General features: G+C 37.4%; 1 protein-coding gene across 26 annotated transcripts in view; it reads right to left on the reverse strand.

The window, feature by feature from the left end:
• DTNA (dystrobrevin alpha) overlaps nucleotides 1-22,533 on the reverse strand; it is a 396,395-nt gene that overhangs the window by 173,282 nt on the left and 200,580 nt on the right. For 3 of the 26 annotated variants that reach the window (XM_055234616.2, XM_055234685.2, XM_055234757.2), the window contains exon 1: nucleotides 4,436-4,673. The exons of 17 other annotated variants lie outside the window; for them this stretch is intronic. The gene's annotated coding sequence lies outside the window, so the exon portion shown is untranslated. Of the gene's footprint in view, nucleotides 1-4,435; nucleotides 4,679-22,533 lie in introns of those variants that run through there. 6 more of the 26 variants (XM_055234713.2, XM_055234797.2, XM_055234602.2 and 3 more) reach the window with 5 other exon arrangements.

Here is a 22,533-nt window from a genome sequence, read left to right on the forward strand (position 1 = left end):
ACTATGTTGGCCAGGCTGGTCTCCAACTCCTGATCTCAGGCGATCCACCTGCCTTGGCCTCCCAAAGTGTTGGGATTACAGGTGTGAGCCATGGCGCCCGGCCGACTTCTTACAGCTTTATAGCTTCTAGAGAGAAAATACGAGCTCATGTGTTTTTTACATTTCTTGGATTTTCTTTTTCAGACTGCCATTGTCTGAAACAACGAAAAACTATGTAAATATGTTTGACTATTTATTTTGTTAGGACATATTCCTAGTAGTAGAACTGTAGGGTCCAAGGATATGCAATTTTTAAAGACTTTGCTACACATTGCCAGCTTGATCAACTCCCCACCAGCACCCAGCGCACACTGCTATCATATAGCAGTGTATATGTGTTCCCATTTTCCAGACTTTTCCTAAACCAGACATTATCTCCCCCTTCCTCCTTTTGCTTTCCCCTTTAAAAAATGGTTGCTAATAATTAAAATGGCATTTGTTTAATTTGTAGATATTTTTAAAATAAAAAGGGAAGTGCTTTTTCTTACAGATTTATGAGACCTCATTACATAACATGGATATTCACTTTTTCTCTTTCATATATGTTGCAAATGTTTCTAATTTGCTATTTATCTTTTTAATTTTGTATATAACATATTCTGGAAGGAATAAGTTTTCATATTACCATTCCTTTATGATTTTTGTCTTCGAGGTCATCCTTTTCTATCGTAAGTTCTATATTTTCTTCCACTACTTTCATGGATCCATATTTTATACTGGAATTGCCAATCCATCCAGTATTTTCTTTCATGTTAGGGATGTGTAGAGGTAAGTAATTTTTCTGAGTAAATGTTCCACCAAACAAGTCAAAATTAACAGGTTTCAGATATAAAATATTGTTGTTTATTTAAAATAAATAATTAAAAAATTAAAACCAATTAAAATATTGAAATGGTGTCTAGTGAACATTTCATAACATGTGTGTTTGAGTGGGGAATTATTATAGTAATACCACTCTAAAATATCCAGCTAATAATACCATGAAGTGAAGACCAGTTGATTGCCTCTTTATATACTAAAAATATAACTAATTGTTCTTTCCTAGAAATGAGTTTACATTTTTCCTGTTAGATACTGACCCACACATTGTACAATTCTTGATAAGTTTAATCATTTTTGATGATAGCCTCTATCGCTTATTGAACAAAGCCAAGATATTTTATAATAAAGTCCGATAATAACATACCAAGCACCTCTATTCCTAGTGACTTATAAATGCTATTAATATAATTAATTAAATTTGAGGGTTAATTTCTGAGAATCATACTACCCATTAGTAATTTCCACTTTCCTTCTAAGAACATTGGCCTTTTACTACACAAAGAGGCAACAGCTTTCTAATCTATCTTATTCTCCAAATTAATCATTATTGTCATTATCATTATCATCATGATCATGGTACCATTACTTTCTTTTTCATTTGAAAAGTCTTAGAATTCTAAAACAAAAGTCCAATTCTTTTCATGTCAAAAATTACATAGTGGTCAATAATAAAATTCACCTTAATAAAATCGTAGGTTAAAAAATAACTCCTAAAAATGGAGTATCTAGATGATATTGAGTCATCATTCATTGGCTTGATCTTCATCTATTTCAGAAATATTTTCTTGGAGTTTAAATATCATTAATTTTTAGAAGAGGCTATACTGTTTTACTCAATATGGTTCTTTTCTAACACGTTAAAAAACTGTTAAATATCTATCTCCTTTGTAGCGATTAATGTTTGCAGATAATTATCTATCGGTCTATGACTCTTGGCAGCTCTAGAGATTAAATCTAAAATGTTAGCAAACACTACAAATTATTCAAAATTAACAAGAAAGCATAATTTAAACAAGAGTTGAAACAAATGTTGTACAATTAAAACATCTTGGCAAAATTTACAATTTAAAGCAAGTACATCAAAAGTCAATTTTGCTTCTTAAGAATGAAAATACCAAAACAACTATAAAAGAATCTTCTGGCCGGGCGCAGTGGCTCACGCCTGTAACCCCAGCACTTTGGGAGGCCGAGGCGGGTGGATCACGAGGTCAGCAGATCGAGACCACGGTGAAACCCCGTCTCTACTAAAAAAAAATACAAAAAAATTAGCCGGGCGTGGTGGCGGGCGCCTGTAGTCTCAGCTACTCAGAGAGGCTGAGGCAGGAGAATGGCGTGAACCTGGGAGGCGGAGCTTGCAGTGAGCCGAGATCGCGCCACTGCACTCCAGCCTGGGTGACAGAGCGAGACTCCGTCTCAAAAAAAAAAAAAAAAAAAGATCTTCCATCTTGTGATCTCTCAGTTAAAATTATTTCAGAATTTTTTGTGTACATATGGCCTAATGTCAGATGAATAACGATCACAGAAATTTGGGTGTATATTGCTTTTTACACACTTGTAGCTCTAATATGTAAGCTGGCTGGTAGCCCATAACTACAAAGACTGAGACAACCTCACTATAGAATTTTTTTCATTTTAATTAATAGAAAGGAACTATCTATACTTTATCATGTATTTTAAAGATGGAATAGTGAAATAAAAATACTTTTTAGTAATTTCCCTCATCCATACTACTCTCTTCTCTGACATATACAGATTTAACCCTTTCCAATACTGGTGGGAAAGAAAAACACTTGGGTAAGGGATCATTTACACTTTTATCTTTATCTTTTGTATATCTTTTCATTTCTTTTTTTCTCTCTCTGTGTCTCTGTCTTGCTTCTTCTTTCCCTCTTTTATTTTTCTTTTAATAAAACACAACACTTTCTACTTCAGATATTGTCAGTTTCAATAATTTCATACTTTAGAATAGTTTACCAGGTATCATCTTTCACTGATTTTTAGAAACTCCCTATTCTCTAGTAGTAACAACTTATGTTTATAAAAATATCTCATGTTTTGAAAGACATGGTCATAGCTCATTTGTACTCAAACAACAAAGGGAAAAAGAAAGGAATAAATTCAGATACAAGCATGAACATTTACAATATTAGGTGCTATTATAGTACTTTTGATATCTGTCATCATGGAAACAGTTCTCTTTATTTGAAATCATGGCAAATAATTTTTTTGAATAATGACTATGACTCCTTGCTTAAACTTAGAAAACAGCTTGGACATATGGAAACTAGAGAGATTAAGGAAATAGCGATGAAAATCACAGAGCATAAATAAATTTAATAAAATCTAAGTTTTCCTTTTGTAAGAAAGCATGCTGTATGAACAAACGGGATAATTTATTGGCTTTTATCCTAATTAGTGCCAATTAAGGGCACATAATTGATTTTAGTTCACTAAGAAAGTATTTTTCAAAAAGATTTTCCTACAGCTGCACTTTTTCAGGTGGACAGTGAATACACTAGAATAACAGTAGGGCTTTGCTACTATTTAGTTAGGTTTTATTTCTAAAAGCTGCTAAGACAACTTTGTTCTAAGAGGAAGGAAAGAAGTTGCATAAGTAAACCCCTGGCTAAAATAAGAGTAAATCCTAATATCTTACGAGAAAGTCAAACATCAAACATCAGTAGAAGCCATGAACAAGTAATTGAAATAAGTTATTATTAAAGAAATTGTTCTCCTTTAACTTGCTCTGTGTGTACCAAAGCCTCCCATTTTGAAACAAGCTGCCAGGGTGATATGTAAACAACGCGTGAGCAGGCGTCTGCGCTCTGGGAATTGATGCTCCACATAGCCACACTGAATTGTTTACATTCAGTTCCTACCAGCCTCTAAGCAAAAGAGTTCATTTTGCACTCACCCATGTTGTATTTACTTCTATTTTTAAATCCTGTAACACACATACAGCCACAATGACTAAAAGATTAGAATGCTAATAGAAATAATAGATGTTTTAAAAAATATAGATAAAACTGGGCTATACATGTTAGATGAGGCTGGCAATCATATGATGAAAGAAAAACAAAAGTTCACATACAATAAACACACTAAATAACTTTGCTGGAAAACTTTGTCCTACTGCTTAATTTAGTAGAAGAGACAAGTAGCTTTGGACAAATGCCACTAATAAGGTGTCCTCTAAGAAAAGCGGACAATTTTCAAAAAACAAAACAAGAAAACACTTTGTTCAGGTCTACATTGATTTGAAGACACCAGTTATTGCATTCTTATTACTTCCTTTGCAGTTTTCTTTCTTTGACTTACACACACACACACACACACACACACACTCCCACACACACACACTGCCATAAAACTGTAACATTTCACAACATCTTAGACTTTCAAATTAAAAACAGCTGAAACCGGAGGTGGAGGAGCTAGGAGGGTGGGCAGAAGAAATTTATCGGGTGCCCATGTTGGGGTGGGGGTGGGGGCGACAGTGAAATTCCACCCAGCAAGTTATGCCACTGCGACAGAAGTCAGAGAGTTCAGTTTCATAGATTCAATTGTACCTTACCTGGTTTTGTAGTTAAATGCACCAACATGCCCCTTAATTCTTCCTCTGAAGTACTACATATGCTGAAAACTATAGTATTTGACCTTACATATTTCCAAAGAAACTCCAAAGTAACCTTTAACTTCAATAAAAAGCTGTGTTCATTCTTCCCCTTGTGCTCAACACACAGCAATCTAATACACCTCATCATGTGGTCCGTTACCATGGTAGCAATGAATCCAGCTGCTGAAATACAAAAGACTGACAAAAAGTTGCTTTTTTCCCCTCCACCCACCCTGACAAAGTCACATTTTTTTTCTGTATGACAAGTCTAATTTGAATACGCTTCTCTTGCTGACTCAACTTCATGAACCAGAAAAAAATAACAGAAGTATAAGAATAAAAGGTTTCCCAACTAACTAATGAAATAACTCTATGCATTTTAAGTCACCATTAATCTTTTGAAATACTGATCATTATCTACTACATCAGCCAACTAAATATTTTTAAATGTCAGTTACTAACTCAATAGGAAATGCAGCAATAATCCCACAGCTCCTTTAGAAACATTAAAAAATGCAGTAACGTATTCAGTAAACACAGATGCTGAAAACACTACATCAGTGTATGAAGGGCTAGTTTCAAACTGCTTTTTTTCTAGAGCAAACTTCTAATCACAGCTTAGATGTGGGAGGTAAAATTCTTCATTTTCTTTTCATCAAAACCCTGTGTTTAACCGCTATTTAAACAGATTTCAGTTCTTTTAAAATTTATCATTTAAATTTAAAGCAGGCAACACAGCCTGCTGGAATTGATCAGGCTATGTTTGCAGGGCGGGGGGCTCTATATTAAGAGCAGCAGTCTTGGATTTGAAACAATACGAACTCTGAGCAATACTGGGACTCCCCAAACCAATGGCTATGTAGTTAGGATTTAAGGAATCACCTTCAGCGCATTACCAGTCCTTTAGGGAAAGGCTGGGCAAGTCCCAGGTGACTGGAGCTTCCCCTCATGCCAGCATGTCAGCATGGTCCTTCCTCCCACCGTGGTACATTCACCAGCCAGTGGGTGCCCCAGTCCTCCAGGGGTGGCTACTTCATCCCTCAGGCCTCGCATCATCACTCTGCTCATGCACAACCTTCCTTATTTCCCAAACTTAGCTCATATTTCACAATAATTTGTTTGCATATCTATCTTCTCCCTTTAGAGATGGACTCCCAGAGGAAGAGGAACATTGTCTTACTCATCTTTCTCTACCAAGTAACCATCAAAACACTTGGCACTAGGTAGGGCTACTTCTTCAATGGATAAAGATGGCATCTGAAAGCTTTCCCTCAACTCCTCCAGGACTGTCTTCACAGCATGCCTTTCTGTGGTTAAACCCTTCAGAGATCTGCACAGAATTTTTCTTAGTACATCACATCACAAAGAGAGGCAAGCCAGAGGAGCTCTTAAGAAGAGCAATTGTGGAATCAAACAGATGCGGATTTGAAATCTGGCTCTAGCTCATACTACTTTTGTGATCTTGGATAGGTTACTTAACCTCTCTAACCCTCAGTTTACTCTTCTGTAAAATTCCTACTTTAACAAGGAATGAAAATGGATTAAATGAGATAGTCCAAGGAAAGCACCAAGCATTGAAGCATACTAAATGCTCAATAAATTCTGGCTAGTATTATTTAGTAAATATGTGATTTTTGAACAAGAGGGACCATGAGAAAGCTGACTGGCATGTGACTTCCCTTTGCTGAATAAACTGTCATTTTCAACAAAATATGCATTAACAATCCTATGTTTCCTAACATAGGTTTACATAACAACATAACAACACAGCATAAATATAGAGACATTTTTAGGCAAAGAGCAAGGGCTGCTTGCTCCAACCTACAAACCAGCTAGGAGCAACTGATCAGTCAAAAGGTTAAACATATTTCTAGTATGAAATGGACTGTGGGAAGAATGTTAAACATGGTAGTTAATTTTTTTCATCTTTAAATATGGAAGAAAAACACAAGTACAGCAGTTCATTGTGGTATTCATTTTGGATTCTTAAAAAATGGTCTATATGTTATTTGTTAATGATACTTTCTCAAATTAAGATGAACTGTAAAGAATCTTCACCATAAAGGGCTTTAAAATATGAATTATATACATGGGTTACATTTTTAGTAATTAACCAGTATTGTGTCAATAGAAGCCTTTACAAGGTCACCTTGATCTCTAACAAGTACTGTAAACTGCTCACTAGTGTAGACTTTTATTTAGCTGCTTCTCTCCATAGTAATCAAATTCAGGAAACTACCTGACACCAAAGCCAATGGCATCGGAAAATTAGCATTAAAATCCCTTTGAAGCATATGGTACAAAGAAGCAGCCAGGGGTTAAAAAAGCCTGTGGTAGAAAAAAACAATTTTTTTTTTCATTGCAGGAAGTTACCAGAAAGAATAAAGTGAATGTTGCACATTGCAAGATTTCTCTATCATTAAAAAGTAAGTAAGAAAGAAAAGTCCTACAATAAATCAGTTGGGATGATTAAAATAGCTTTGGCACTGCTCCAACCTTGAAAAATCCTTCAGTGTGGTGACTCATGATGATCCAATCCTATAAAATGTGTGAGGCCGACCAGGCAAAAAGGCAGGGAGCAGCTACTCCGGAAAATTAGCACTCCCTAATCCTCTTCAAAACAGTTGATGAAGGAGAGACTATTAGAATAATTTGAACCCCAATTTGAATAATTCATACCTATTCTCCTGTGTGGCTGGCTGAATAGAGACGGTCTCACTGCCTGCATTCATTTCATCAGGAGTGTTTATCTTATACATTATTTTCCCCTGCAGATTGGTTATGTGGCCATTACACATATCTAATTGTTTTTCATTTTGTAAATGTAACAGCCTATCATTTATCTGTTAAGGTACACTGTTATTAGAGCATTTAATATGATTGATTGCCAAACAGAAGATGCATCCTTTGTCAGATGTTAAAGTGACTGTTGATTCTTTAACCCCTAGGGAATATGATGCCAGTGTATTTGGTTTCACAAAGTTTTAAATCCCCTTTTGCAAATGTTAAAATTAAACTTCCCCCTCATGTGAACAAAATATGCAACATAATCTGTGCTGTTGTGACCCACTTAATTTCATATGAAGAATTCAATCACTTAGAAGCAGTTTTTGAGACATAGGTAATGATGCTTCAGAAGGTACCCCAGGAAGTCAATTTGCCAAATCCTAGTCCCGTAGAAGCAGGAGGAAGCTTCAAAGCTATATGCTTCACTGCCCTCCCTTCAGATGTGAGAGCACCCAATTTCCCACAAACTCAAGGTAACAACATGGGCTCAGAAGTCACTTGCTTAAATTAAGCAACATGGCTGCAAAAAACGTTGACGGCCAATGTTAATGAAATTAAAACAAGCAAAACAATTTGAACCTCTGAAAATGCAATTTTCACATCATAGTTAAAAATTATTATTTATTTTTTCATACCATAAAGTGCTTTATTGTTAGGGCCTGGTTTAAATTAAAAAAGAAAGTGTGTTGACAGCCACAAAAAAAGATTGTGATCTACTGAACAATTTTTGCAATTGTTTCTTGGGCCACTTTGAGCAGCTGACCTAAAAATATTAATCGGATTAGTATCTATTCTGCTCATAAACATTTCTTATGAAAGAACAAGTCTGTTACAAGCCATCTCAATTTATACAATTTAATATCAAGATATTCTATTTTACCCTTAAGATGTTTCAAACATGCACTTTTCCTTTGAATTGTAACAATGGAGCTATAAATAATAAGGATTTCTTTATGTTTTTCTTCTGTGAGTACATCACAGAAAATATCTGTTTTTAAATAACAGTATGAACTTGATGGCTCCGTATCTTACAGATAACCTATTGTGAACTCTGAATCATTTTGTCATATCCTTTTTGGAAATTTATCCTCAAGCCTCTGTTTTTGTATTTTTTCATGTCTTTAAAAATTATAATTATATACTTATATTCTGGATGTATTCTTAGTGAAAAATACGTTGGTTTTTAAACTTAATAATAAAAACTTGTACCTTTCCATATTCTCATGAAAAGACAATGTTACATGTCCTTTGTGGAGAAGTTGAAAAATACAGAAAACATTTGTGAAATAATATTAAAAGCACTTAATAATTCAACTATCAGAAGTAACAAGTATCAGCTTTTCTTTATATGTTAAAAATTCATGGCCAGGCGCGATGGCTCATGCCTGTAATCCCAGCACTTTGGGAGGCCGAGGCGAGTGGATCACCTGAGGTCGGGAGTTCAAAACCAGTCTGACCAACATGGAAAAACCCCCTCTCTACTAAAAATACAAAATTAGCTGGGCATGGTGGTGTATTGCCTGTAATCCCAACTACTTGGGAGGCTGAGGCAGGAGAATCACTTGTACCTGGGAGGCAGAGGTTGCGGTGAGCTGAGATCACGCCACTACACTCTAGCCTGGGAAACGAGCAAAACTCCATCTCAAAAAAAAAAAAAATTCAGAATAATTTTGAATATTGCCTTTCCACTGAAAGACGGACATGTAAAATAAGCACACTATGGTATTATACATTCTTCGAAAATACCTTTTAATAGTGGCATAAAATTTTAATATTTGTATATATCAGAATTTATTTAACTATCCCTTATTGCTAATATATGTTTAGTTTTTTCCAGGTTTCTAATTATAAGCAATATATCTTTGCATATAACTTTTTGGTTATACCTTGGGTTATTTCCTTAGAATAGATTCCTGGAAGTGGAGGGAGATTACTGAGTTTAAGTTAGAAAGTCTAAGAACAAAATTTAAGAATTGGCAGAATCAATACTTATAATTTAGTCTTATACCTCATTTTATTGATTTTATTTATGAGGAATCTGAGGCTTAAAGAGGTGAAATAACTTGCTTAAAGTTCCAGCATGAAATTACTCTAGTGGTAGAAATGAAACAGCGTTCTTTGTGAGTCCACTTTGCTTTTTGTAATTTTACCATGCTGACTCTAAATGGCAATTCATCTCTGAGGGCTTCCCTCTCAGTTCCAGTTTGATGTCATCTGTGAAACCCCATGAATGTGTTCTGGATTCCAAGTCAGGAATGGTAGTTACTTTGAGGTGGGTGATACTGTTTTCTTTGTTTGCTTTTTTTTTTTTTAAATCAGGGAAAACCCATATGGTAGTATATCTAAAGGCACCTTCTATTAGTGGCAAGACAGAATTGATATTGAGGAGTAAATATTCTCCCAGATCAAAATCTGTTCTGTGGAAAACAAAATGGAAAAATTCCAAGAGAGTTGAAGGGTCAGGGTGCTCATCAAGTTAGTGAGCTGAGATTGATATAAAATTATTAGGGCTCTTTTATGGCCTCCGAGTTCTTTTATGGCCTTTTAGTATGTTGGGATAGAAGAAAATCCATGTGCTTTGAGTGGAATACTGTCAGGTAACTGAATAAGTACCTGTCTGGTCACTCTCTGTGACACTCCCATATCCTGTAAACCCAGGTGTGTTTGCACAGCCATGACATCTCTATTTGATGGATATATTCTCTCTCAGCTAAAGGGAAAAGGGGACATTTCCGAAAATTAAGTCTACCTGTGAAGTCAAGGAAACAGGCAGATTCCTGAGATCTCACTTTTAAAAGAATTCATTTTCTTAGTCCGGATACAAAGTATTACAGATTATTGTTTCTTCTGTGTGGCTTATTCTAAAATAAGATATACTGATTCAGTACATTGTAATTAAGTGTTTTCTAAAAACACTTAATGAACTAGGTGTAGTCAAAGAAATATAAATGGCCTATAATCTAGATGGGGAGATAAGAACATGGAAAAAGGAAATATTAACTGTAGCTATAACAATATATGAGAAGGAATATGACCAACTGATTTGAGAGTAAACAGAGAATTTAATTAGGTCACTTTAGGCAGAATGTTAAGGAGGGGAAAAATCACCCAGTCAGTGTCCCCTGAGCTTGGAAAGCATTTGTTTGGGGGATATTAGGTGTATTTTCCCAGATTCTTTTAGTCTGTATTCAGGGACTTGGAATACATCAGCACAGTACACATTCTAAAGCTCTATGGAGAAATGCCTGATGTACTATAAAAGCATATTCAGTGACCAAGATGAGATGTAGGAGTGACAGAGGCTACTGACTTTCTCCCTTCCTTCCTTTGTAAGGCTCCCTGGGGAAAGGACAAGTAATTACGTAGTCAGTGGGCAAGGGGAGGGTCAACTATAACTACATATCAAGTAATATGTGTGTATGCATCATAGATAATGGGATGGAGAGAAGTGGGAAGCAAATGCAATGTCATGTACCCTGTAGACACACAAAGTTAATTATTGATGACATTATGATAAAAAAAAGAATATGAGAAAATAAAGCAAGTTAGAAAAAATTAAGGGAAGACTGTAGAATAAATTATTATGGTAAAACAAAGATTAAGAAACAGTTTGAAAAGGATATAAGGTGATTTGGGGGAAAGAAAAAGAGAAGCATATGTGGTTCAAGAAAACACATAGAAAAATTCCCAAGAAGGGGAGAATAGACAAGAAGGAAATACTGAAGAAATGCACACTATTGTGGAAATTGTTTGACTAAACTGAGACAAGTAACAAACAAATATTTGGAATTTCATTCTTTACACTTACATGAATTCCATTATTGGAACGAATAAAAAAGGTCCATCTAGTAATTGAACAAATTTCATATAAATTGACCCATAATATAAAGATAACGGGCACTTTGAACACTTCTGGGTGTCTGTGGTGGCAAATACTCTGCCAGCAAGGACTGTACATCTGATATTTCAGAGGTCCCTGGAGTCAATCTGGGAGGCATGCTCCTTGTTCCACACTGATCAGTTCTCCATCAGGCCACTGCATTCTGTTTGGAGCCTCACAGTGACATGTGAAAGGGAGAAACTGGAAAAGGTAAGATGGTGAACAATAAACAGGAAGGAAAGTGGAAGAGAAGCCTGTGAGGGAGGCACTTGACCATTTGCAGGTATATCCCAGTGAAAATAATGGTGAATAGATGTTCTTCGTCTTTTACTGAAGCTACCATAGTATGCTTTTGCCAGGCGAGACATTAGGAAGAACCTCCTAATACAGCACCAAAATTCTGGCTTATAAGTATACAAGTCAGGAAGACATTAACATTCTATACTATTCGTCAAGGACGAATTTTCAAAGGATATTAGCCACTTATATTTGTAGCACATGTAAGAATGCTCTACATCCCAGTGATGACCAGTTTTGTATTTAAATTCTTCCATACATACATACAGAGCATACAGAAACCCAACAATCCACATTCAATCCTGCGGTTGGGCTTTCCTATGCATGCTGTTATACTTGTAGCAACTATATGTAAAGAATGAATATAAAGACATTTGTTTTATCTCTTTCAGACTTTCTGACATCCTCAGTACACACTGCAGACCAATTAAAAAACAAAAGTTAGCACAAATATTTTCTAATCTTTTATAATCCCAACAACCACAGTTAGCATCTTTATAGTTACCATTTCCTATCTGTCTCTATGTAAATATGCAGGTTGGGTAAAATGAATTGTTACCTTTAAAACTGTCTATTTTCCAAGATTTTAAGGAAGGCTACAGAGTTCATGGCTTTATGATTGCTCTTTTTTTTGGAATAAATTTTAATAGGTGTATTGCTTATATATAGCTTAGCCTGGAAGACAGAGGTGGAGGAAAAAGAAATTAAGCCACTTTATGTAAAAGAGAAAAAAATGCTGTGTTTATTATGGGTGATATAGGTGGAAAATTACAAGTTATTAATTGGAATGGGGAAGGGACTAGGGGCTAGATCAAGGGAGAGAATAGGTGCTGAGGTTCTGGACGTGGGGATAAGGTCCAGGTCAAAGCGAATGCCTACCTGTGGGGGAAGCAAGTTCTAAAAACGGTGGCCCAAGAAGAAACAGCCAATGGATTCTATTATTAGGATGAATAAGAAAGGCCAATCTAGTAGTTGTCTTATGAAGGGGAAGACTTATAGTTTAACTGATACTTATGCTGAAGACTAATTTTAACGATTTCTGACTTGTATCGTCTCTGTTACTGTGAAGATTTTAGGAAAGCTTTGGAAGCTGGCCGCAGCTTCACGTGATAATTAAGTCTGTGTCCACGCTTGGAATGGGGTATGAGGATAGAATGTCACCTCTGAGGTGATTTGGTGGTATCTCTGGCCTCTCTGAGAAAGGGACATTTGAGATGACACCCGTGAAAAAGGAGGCGAGGGATTTCAGGCAAAGGGAGACCTGAGTCCATGAATGGGAGGAAGCCTGGTGTGATGGAGGAATGCAGGAACAGCAGTGTGGCTGGAGCACTGTGCAGATGGGGGACAGGGTCACACAGGGACCAGGACTTTGAAGGCCATGTTAAGGATTCCGAAATTTATTCTCAGGGCAGCACAAAGCTTCTGAAGAATCTGAATGATAATAGTGACAAAACACAACTTTTGTTTTAAAATAACACTCTGTGTATGGTGTGGAGAGTGGATGGGACAGAGGAAAGGGTGGATACAGTGACAAGTTTGGAGGCTGACTGATGACGCTGGACTGGATGCTGACAATGGGGACAATGACAAGCGGACACATTTGAAACATATTTTGAAGGTAGAATGGACAGGGATCAGTCATAGATTGAATGTGGGAAAACGACCTCCCAGCATTCTGAGATAAATGGAGATGCCATTTACTCTAAGGCAGAAGCTGGCTTGGTGCAGGAATGCGCTGAGGGAATGTAATGAGGGGAGAGGTGTGTGCCAGGAACAGTTTTGAATTTGAGATGTCACATAGGCTGTGTCTGTATAAACCTGAAGCCCTGAAAATAGGGCTTGGATGCAGATACATATGTGGAAGTTGTAGGTAGAGAGGAATTTTTTTTTAAGCCCTGGGAAAAGAAGAGATTGCACATGTCGAGAATCATGCCTAGGATGCTGCTCCCGCTCAGGGAGGCCTAGGAAGCAGAAGAAACACCATGTGAGTGTGCTTCTGTGGACTCTAAGACAAGACAATTTTTCACGAAGAAAGGGGTGACTCTTGAGTTGAAAGCTACTGAGAAGTTGAGTAAGATGAGAATGGAAAAAACATTCATTGGCTTTGGAATATGGATATTACAATGACTTAACAAGAACCTTTGTGCAGGGAATGCTGAGGAACAGGAGAAGGATAGAGGGCAAGGAAGTGGAATCAGCCTGTGTAGAAAACTTTTTGTTTTTTTAGAAACTTTAATTTGTATGACAGCAAATGTAGGGTAGCAATTGAAAGGAAATATGAAGTCAAGGAAAGATTTCTAAATATAGGAGACTCTTAAAAATATTTACCTGCTGAGTGGTCCACTACAGGCAGAGAGACGGAGCATAGTGAGAGAGAAAATGGCTGGTTGAATGCACTCAGTCCTTGAGAGGGTGAAAGGGGATAGGTTACAGAGTGTATGTGGCAAGAAACTGCCTTTCCTGCAACACTAGGGAAAAAGGAGTTGAAGGCTGCAGATGATGCTATACTTGCATGTTTGGAAACCTAAGGAAGAGGGAGTCTTATCTAATGGCTTTTATGTTTTCAATGAAGTAAGAAGCAAGGTTGGTAGCTCAGACATGGAGTGGGGAGAAGAAGCGTGATGCAAATGGGGAAGTGATGAACTGGTCACCATGCAGAGGAGGAGAATGAGCTGACTATAGAAATAGTAGGATAGCCATGGAGTGCCGCAAGCACACCTGAAGTGCTTATCATGAGCCTAGTAGGATTTCAGCATGGTCTGCTGTGTGGTTTTCTGCAACAAAGCTCAGCTACATAGACACAAGTAATGGTAAATCAGATGAGTGAGTTCACTAATGCCTGGTGAATGTGATGGCAGGACAGGAGGTAGGGACTTGAAGGTATATAAAAGGAAAGCTTGTACAAGGGATAAACTATGGAATAGAAGCAAGTAAGGAAGAAAATAAAGACAAGAGGAGTCTGATAGTGAGAAAGAATGAGGCCCAAAAGACCCTTTAATGAACACAAAGAATCACAAATGTGAGATATCAGAGCAAAAGAGCTGGAAGTGGAGCATGTGGTATTTGGAGACAGGAGTATCTTATTTTGATTGTGGAAGTGGTTAATTTCCTGAAGGTAAGCAGCTCTAGTGGTCAAACAAGTGGATGGCTGAGGTCAAATGGAGGAATATTTTTCTGAATATGATGAGGGTACTGATTGGGTCGTCCATATCATAGGTATCCTGCAGCAATCAAGATTGAAAACAAGAGTTGGAGTAGGAATGTTTATATGACCTAAGGAGAGCCAATTAGAGTTCTGTGGTGGTCAAAGTTAAGCTCTTTTCTCTGTGATCTATAGTTCGGTAGATTGTTTATGGTTGGAGGTCTGCTGATTTTCTTCATCATTTCATAGATAGAATCTCCTTAACTATTAATTGAACGCCAGAGAGAAATGGTGCTGAGAAAGGGGGAAAGAGACAGGGTCCTGAGTATAACCTTTGAACTTTTGGATCTATCCTTGTCTAAAGCACAATTGTCCCTTTTTTGTTAAGCTAGCCAAGTTTTTTTTGTTTTGTTTTGCTTTGCTTTTTGTTGCTTGAAAATACAAAGCATAGACTAATATGGATGGGTCTGTTTCACCAAAAAGAAATACATAGAAATGCAACAGATTTATTAGTTACTTACCCAATAACCATTCTCCCCCTTTTCTTTGCTGGCAAAATGCTGAATTATTTGTTGTCTGTGCCTCCACCAAAGTCTCAAGGGAAGGGTTTAAGTCAATCACTGCGAATGCAGTTCCCTTGCCAGGCTTGCCAGCAAGGGGAAGTCTGCTGAGGGTTGTGTATTTGAGTTGTGTGACAGTGAATTTTATGTGTCAACCTGACTGGGTCACCAGGTGCACAGATATTTGGTCAAACATTATTCTGGGTGTATTTGCAAGGGTATTTCTGGATGAGATTAATATTTGAATTGGTAGACTGAGTAAAACAGATTGCCATCCCCAGTGTGAGTGGGCCTAATCCAATCTGTTAAAATTACAGTGTCTGAATAAAACAAAAGGCTAAGCAAGAGAGTGTGTGCCTTTTCTGCATTATGGTCTTTGAGCCGGGGCACTGGTCTTCTCTTGCTTTTGGATTCAGCCTGGAACTTACAACATCAGCATTTCTGGTTTCCAGGCCTTTGAACTGCACACCTGGAGACTTCTCAGCCTCCATAATCACATGAACCCATTCTTTATAATACATGGTTTTATAGGTGTGTGTGTGCACATGTGAGTACACATTGGTTGTTTCCCTGGACAACCCTGACTAATACAAGGAGTGTCCCTCAAAAGTTCATATCTCAAAATCATAATATGATCTTCTTTAGAAATAGGGTCTTTTCAGATATAATCAGTTAAGGATCACAGTGAGATCATACTGGATTATGGTGAGCCCTAAATCCAGCGACTGTTGTGATGATTAGTATTGAGTGTCAATGTGATTGGATTGAAGGATGCAAAGTATTGTTCCTGGGTGTGTCTGTGAGTGTGTTGCCAAAGGAGATTAACATTTGAGCCAGTGGACTGGGAATGGCAGACCCACCCTCAATCTGGGTGTGCACAATCTAATCAGCTGCCAGCATGGCCAGAATAAAAGCAGGCAGAAGAACGTGGAAAGACTAGACTGGTTTAGTCTTCTAGCCTACATCTTTCTCCCATGCTAGATGCTTCCCGACTTCAAACATTGGACTCCAAGTTCTTCAGCTTTGTTCCTTGTTCCTCAGCTTGCAGACAGCCTATTGTGGGACCTCACCTTGGGATCATGTGAGTCAATACTCCTTAATAAACTCTCCTTTATATGTACATCTATCCTATTAGTTGTGTCTCTTTGGAGAACCCTAAGACAACTAGTATCTGTATAAGAAGAGGAGAGAATGTAAAAAGAGACATACAAACGGGGGAAGCCATGTGAAGACTGAAGCAGGGATTGCAGTGATGCAGCTGCAAGCCAAGGAATGCCAGGACTACTGGAACCCGCAGAAGCTAGGAAGAGGCAAGGGGGAATTCTTCCGCAGAAACTTCATAGGGAGAATGGCCCTGCCAGCACCTCAATTTTAGACTTTTTGCCTACAGAGCTATGACAGAATAAATTTCTATAATTTGAAGCCACTAAGCTTTGTGGTAATTTGTGACAGCAACTCTAGGAAACTAATGCAGGTAGTTTCTGGGAAAGGTCTCTTCACTCACAAAGGGACTCTACAGGGTGACAGGAAAATGTTGACACATCAGGGGGATGACGAATGGTTCTGTATGACTGGGCACAGGACGAGTGGAGAGTCAAGACCCAACAAGAGCCCGAAAAGGTAATAGAGCCCAGCTGGCCATCAGCAGGAGCATTGAAAAGCAGATGACGCATCGTGTGAAGGAGTGGGTCAAGGGAATGATGAGTCAAGGAACAGAACCATTCTCTGAAAATAACGTTACTGTTTTCTTTTCACATGCTGAAGATGATGAGGTTCTTTTTCTGCAAGTGTTGGCTAAAGTGCATTGTCAGCTTCCTGTTTTGTGATCACCAACACTTCCTGGGCTTCTTCCGTGCCCATGCCTGACTGCCTTCTTTGCTCTTCCAGTAGCTCAGATTCCCTCAAGGGCAGGCCACAAGTGGGCCAATGGGTTCCTCTAACAGGAAGAATCAGCCTGTCCTCTCCTTTAGAACAAGGAAGTTGTCACATCCTCCTGCAATACTTGCTACCACAGCCTCACTCTATTTCACACAATTAAATCCCTAGTGCACAATTAGGCCTTTTCTGCACTCTAAGCCCTGTCCTGGAATCCCATCTTCTCCATCAAAGAGGGTCTTTTAAAAATGAAATTTCCCTTTTCAGGAACCTTTTGTCTCCCCTTCTAACAATGTCATCTCTTTTCCAGTCCAGGTCCCTATAACCCAGTAAATTTACTCAGGAAATGGAATCATAGGCCATGATTAAGTATCTTGTCAGCCAGCTCAAATGACACACATGCATTTTAATAGGGGCTCTGTGGAGACAAAGAGTTTCAGAAAGCACAGAAGGCAGTTATGTAGGTATTTCTGAAGAAAGAAGCACAGTGACCTCACAGGAGTTGGCTTGTGGAAACTAATCTGCTTTTGAATTCAGGGTCCACTACTTGTTTACTGCATGGCCTTGAGCAAGTTAACCTTCTGAGCCTCCACTTCATCATCTGAAAATAGAGGTAACAGTAATACCTACCTAATGGAATGGTGGTGGGGATTCAATGGTAACAAAAAAATACCACATATTGAGCCTGGTACAGAGTTACTTTAGCTCTTAGTAATTTTTAGAAGAATTTCTCAGCATTGGCACTATTGATATATTGGGCTAGATCATTCTTTACTTTTAGGGACTGCCCTGAGCGTCATGGATTGTTAGCAGCATCCCTGGACTATACCCACTAGATGCTAGTATCACTTCCACTCCCAGGCATCAATTGAAAATGCCTACAGATATTGCTAAATGTCCCCTGGACAGCTAAGCTGCTCCTGGTTGAGAACCACTGCTTTAGAGTAAAGTGGGCAGGCCTCTGAACAGCTCTCAATAAATAGTGGTTAATAATTTTCTTTCCTGCCTATATGTAGGGCAGAGTCCAAACAAATTATTTGGTTATGAGTAGTGACATTTTTTCTCATTTAAATAAAAAAAAAATCTTTCTTTCCAAACAGTGAAATGTCTATCTTGTACAGCTGTACTTCTTCAAATTTCCCACTCGATGGGCTGGGAAGGTGAAGCAATGGCAGTAGGTGAGGTGGGTCTGGTGACGGAATTACATTCCAATGCTGCCATTCCTTTATCTTATTTTTATTTTATTTTATTTTATTTTTTGAGACAGAGTCTCACTCTGTTGCCAGGCTGGAGTGCAGTGGCTCGATCTTGGCCCACTGCAACCTCCACCTCCCGGGTTCAAGTGATTGTCCTGCCTCAGCCTCCCGAGTAGCTGGGACTACAGGCATGTGCCACCAGGCTCAGCTAATTTTTGTATTTTTAGTAGAGACTGGGGTTCCACCATGTTGGCCAGGGTGGTCTCGATCTCTTGACCTTGTGATCTGCCCACCTCAGCCCCCCAAAATGCTGGGATAACAGGCATGAACCACCGTGCCCAGCCTACCTTATTTTTCCTCTTGAAAACTCACGCTAATTTTGATTTCAAGTCAATAGTGTATTTCTTATTGTTTTCATAAAAATGTAATGTTCTCTTTTCCCTTTAAAATGTAACACACTTTAAGACAGCGGTATCTTATCCTGGGGCTTTGAAAGTCCCAGCATATGGCCAAATGTCCCAGTATAAGGAACAGCACTGGGTGTGCTTCAAGCTGTGTGTGCTTTCTTCAGAAGTTATCAGGTATTATTTATGTTATGGGCTAATTTTACCATCCTGCTATCAGTCTGCTTATTCTAACTATTTTTCTCTTTGTTTCTGCATTGCTTTTTAAAGCAAGAACCTTTGAAAACTAGGAAAAATGTTTCAGAATCCTTAACCACTCAACATGTAAAAGATAGATAATATATTAGAGAATGGGTAAACGCTAAAAAAAATTTTCCTAATGAAACAGCAAACAGAATCAGGAGCACGTGGAAAAAGCTGTTTGAGAGTGTTTAGTCCTTGCAAACATTTCATTCTGTATTCTGTAAAAAGTATTTCAAAGGCATTAGGATCTGGTCCTGTTGTTTCCATGGTCATTCTCCAAACTCCTATCAGACCAGAGAGAAGGACATTATGTTAAACACTAATTCTTGTTTTTATGATTTAATGAGCTACTTCTGAGAAAGCTACTGTTTCACCAGACCATTAGAAGTGTCTGGGATGGCTAGTGCAGAATTAAGGCTTGGGTGACCCAGCTGAAACTAATGTCAATGTTTCAGTTATTTATGTTCTTTAGAATCTCTGACCCGTCTCCACTGGTTAGCGCCTCCACTGGTTACTAGGCAACCACAGCTTATTAAGGTTGTGTATGTTACACATGAACCCCAGGTATGAGTATGAAAAGGATCTGAATATTTTAATGAGAAGGCAATCATGAGCTGAGCTAGACTATTACCTTTGTTATTAGGCAAGACAAAATAGGGAGAAGGTGGATTCAGGAGGTGGATTAATATTTTACTGAAAAACCTTCATGCTTGCAGTTACAACTTTACACACAACAGCCCCAGGGTTGGACGATATGGGACATCTCAAAGGTGTAATTATCAGATGAAAGAATTCCTGTTAAGAATTGAGTTTGGGGGCATTTACAAGTCCTGCTACACAGGTCCTTTCACTTCTAGCACTGTAAGAAGGGAGAATCCAGGAGAGAATGGGAAGGTTGTTATAGTAGAGTAATTTTACCATTGTACTTAATGTCTGCAAATGTTTTTTGCCAAAGGAGAATTCAAAGTACCGTGGGAATATGCCAGGGATTCAGGTGGTAGCATGCTCCGTCCTACTCATGGTGGCACCCTTGACCACACAAGAGGAATAGGAACTGAGGGAGGCTAAATCTGCTTCAGTATAAAACCAGAACCTGTTTAACTGAGGGGATGAGAGGCTCATTTGCTGTGGCTGAATGGGAAGAATGTAACCTTATCTGTAATGTACTAGTGCTGTTTTGCTGCCAAATATATGCTTTGTGGATGCTACTACCCTGGGAAGAAATTCAACTTCAGAAGGGAAATCATGTAACACTAGATCTGTTTACATACATTAGGGAGATATGATATAATAAAAACCCGTTCATAAAAAGAAAGACAGCCACCTTACTTATCCAACTAGGACTGGAAGTAAAAATACTGCAAGTTTTTATCTGAGTCTGAAGGCATATTATACACAGACACAAGTGCAGTAAAATTTCTAGCCTACTGTTAGAGAATGGTTAGGAATAGACAAAATTGAGAGGTACATTATTTATCTGCTTTGCTAATTTGAAACTATCAAATTTACAGTTTAAGATTTCACTAAAATAACTCTGTACAGACTTAACGTTTGCATTTTGAAAGTGACAAAAATCAGTTGATGGCTAAAATACAAGCTCAAACAGTAAATTGTCATTACTAAGAATGCACTAACATTAAAGCACATTATTACTAACTTTTGTAAACCCATCAGAATTCCAGTTTTTGATGGAAAAACATTGCTCCATCCATTCTTGTGATAACATAGTTTTAAAAATCATACTTATGAATAGATAAATAGCATTCTGCAAAGCTCTTCTAGGGAAGTAAAGGGGCAATTAACAAACAAAAGATACTAATCAGGAACATAACATGGGAATGTGAACAGATTTCTCTTTTTTTTTCTAAAATACTGTATGTTTATCTTACTCAAAGAGATATAGCAGTGTAGATATGTACCGAGATTTTAAAAAATTATTTTCCACTTCTGAAATGTTTAACAGGAAATAGTCATAAAACAAGTTATTCATATAACAGTAGTAGACCAAAGACATATACCTGTATCTTTTCAGTGTAATATATAAGGTGCTTAAGGATTGCACTGTTTTACATTTTTTTAAAAAAGTAAATATAAATATGTTCTAATCACTTTAGTTGCCATTTTTAGCATTACATTATATCTGCCATTGCCTGGGCTATTGTAATATTCTCATTAGAGGCCAGTTTAGTGTCTTTAGGCTAGGGTTTTATACACACACACACACACACACACACTCACACACACAGTGCACACAAGATGGTAAGCAGATGTGGTCCAGAAAGACATTTCTGTTTTTCTCACACATATGACCAGCTCGTAGGAAAGTTCCTGATATTTCGTTAATTCTAAATTAATACTTGATAAATCAAAAATTACTTCTATTTATTATATTTGAAAGAAAAATCAACTTTATTTTCTCAGTCTTCTCTCCTTAGACCAGGAATCTTCTCTTGGGGGAAAATAAACTCAAAAATATAGAAATCTTAGCTAGTTTATTGTATAGTAGAGAGGAGCTGGGCAGTAGGAGGCTCAGACATGTCCGAATTGTGGCTTTGCTGCTAATTATTGGGGTAATACTTAAGCTCTCTAGTCTTCAATTTCCTCAAACTACAAATTAGGAAGTCTGGGCTGCATGATCTGAAATATCCTTTCTGATGCTTCAATTCTATGATATTCTATGACTCTATGATATAATCTATGGCAAACATAATTAGGATATTACTTGAAATAATTAAACTTTATTTATCTCAGGCTCCCAGGTGCCTAACATAGAGCCAGGGAACATAGAAGATGTGCAATATATGTTTAAAAAATGAATGAATGAATGAATGATCATTGTAAGTATAAATGCTGCCTATGCATCCTTACAATTTTTCACAAAGGAACCCTTCTCTATGGATGCTGATTTTTGCAATTAAATTTAATTTTAAGTTTATTCATATACCTTATTATTCTTATGCATGGCCCTTGAATAGTGTTATAAAAATTTCAGAACGTGTTTATGTACTTCTTTAAGAAGTGCTAATAGTATCACTATGTCTAGGAAATTTTTTTGCATTCTAAAGAAATTCTTTTATAATTAGTCATAGATATTTATTTCATAAATATTCTTAAGGAGAAAAAAGAAAGAGAGACAGAAACTCTTGCCTTAAAGAGACTCCACCTCCAGTGGTAATCCTAGATAACATTTAGCACTAAAATTCTATCAGTCTACAGCTTTAGATACCGTCATTTCCAGGCTTATGTGCACATCAATAAAGAAAATTTTGTATAAGTAGGTTGCAGAACCACAAGGTGCTACATGTTTTAAACTCTTGTTGAACAGAAATAATGCTAATTTTAGCGTCAACCTAAACATAAACTTATTTGCCAATGAGTAAAGATCTGTGCAGTTATAAATAGCTTACTCCTCGGGAAATGTTTTACATGGAAAATTTTAACACTATCTAACATACATATTCTTCTTATAGGATTAAATTGGAAAGCTCTTTTAGAGTGGCAGTTTGCTGCAGTGGAAAGATATAACATTCTCATTCTGCCACTTACTAGAAATACAACATTGGCAAGTTAGCTAAGCTATTGGAACCCTAGTTTTTTTCTCTGAATAAAAGGGATAATAATAGCTAATTTTGGGGGTTATTATGAAGATTAAATAAGATAATGTTCATGGAA

This window comes from Symphalangus syndactylus, chromosome 1, assembly GCF_028878055.3.
Source record: "Symphalangus syndactylus isolate Jambi chromosome 1, NHGRI_mSymSyn1-v2.1_pri, whole genome shotgun sequence".
NCBI lineage: Eukaryota > Metazoa > Chordata > Mammalia > Primates > Hylobatidae > Symphalangus > Symphalangus syndactylus.